This window comes from Saccostrea echinata, unplaced genomic scaffold (assembly GCF_033153115.1).
Source record: "Saccostrea echinata isolate AGI-Se365-2 ecotype Australia unplaced genomic scaffold, CSIRO_AGI_Sech_v1 ptg000005l, whole genome shotgun sequence".
Classification (NCBI taxonomy): Eukaryota; Metazoa; Mollusca; class Bivalvia; order Ostreida; family Ostreidae; genus Saccostrea; species Saccostrea echinata.
Genome location: NW_026889754.1, coordinates 3,783,496 through 3,785,000, shown reverse-complemented (window position 1 = coordinate 3,785,000; position 1,505 = coordinate 3,783,496).

The window sequence follows — 1,505 nt, the reverse complement described above, 5'->3', positions numbered from 1 at the left end:
CCTATCAAGCTTAGCTAGCGGTGTCATCCTCGGAGTCTCCTTCCTCAGTTTCATCATTTAATTCCTGAGTAGGATTGTTTTGATTGACCTTAACGTCTTCATCTGTTTCACTCTAAGGAGGTACTACATAGACCGCTTTTCTTATAGGCTTACCGTCATCATCCTTTGGTATGTCCCATTCCAATTTAGCGAGCCTTAACAATTCTTTGAGTTTTCACGATCCTACCATTTTTTGATTGATTGATTGATTTTTAATTTTGAAAGTTACAGGCGATGTTTGTTAAATAACACGGTAAAAGGGTTTCCAAATACTTTGTAATTATTTTCCCCAAACGAAGTTTGGAGACATATTGTTTTTACTCTATTTCTTATTAAGGTCATCCGTTTTCACGGAAGACCTTATAGTGATTCTACTGTTTCTTATTATTGTTATTCTTATTTTTCCTCCCATATTTTGTGCACGCGTTTTCTCAAAAACTATTCAGTGGTTTTCAGTGATTTTTTCAGGGATAATGGACATTATTATGAACTTTGTGCATTTGAGGAGAAAATTCAAAAAATCTCTTTCGGTTCCATGTAATGGCCAATTTTCTGATTTTGAATTGGATTTTTGTCTTCCTATCTCCTCTAGAACGGCTAAAGCTATGAACTGGAGACATGTCAAAGATGATAGAGCATGACTTGTAGATGTTCTGACCAATTTTTTGTGCGTCGTCGATGCTTCCGGTCACCACCGGAAGCGAATTTTAAAAATGAATTTTTTTCAACTTTTTTGTTTTTCCTTATTTTTCTTTGATATTACTAGGGTTAATAGAAACACTTCTAAAAATACTTAATATATATTTTGTTTTAAAATTGATAAATTCAAACTCTAGATATTTGCATGTTAAAATTTGAAGCGGGGTCAAAATGGCGGCCGTCTCCGTAAACTCCGACGACCTGGTCGGAGTTTACGGAGTCAGCCGAACGTCTTGTTGAACGAAACTAGCATAAGGATCAATAAAATGTACAGGAATTATTGGATCTGGCAGATTTTGGAAATGGATAATCTGTCTTTGAAAACATAAATACTCTTACCTCCAATTGCAATAAAAATATTAATTTGTACGGTAAATACATTAATATATATGATGATGGAAACCATTCAATAGAACAAACATTTTAAAGAAAAGCGCGAAGATTTGCTCGTGACGTTTGGCGCGAAATAATGTATTGTAACACCCCTCCCTTTTCATAGTAGACAAATGGTCTGATACAGAAGAGCAGAAAAAAATAACATGGACATGAAATACATGTATATGGAATTGCATGGAATAAAAAGTTGAATATATATGTATAAGGAATAAAAGAAGTAAACAGTATCTTCATTTCATCAGTAATAGATTATTTCTTCTGCTGACAGTTATTGTTTAATTAAACTCAATTAACGAATTCCGATGTTAATCTGCTCGCACAAAATTTGGCTAACTAGTTCGCATTCTATAATTCCGCCGTATATATATATT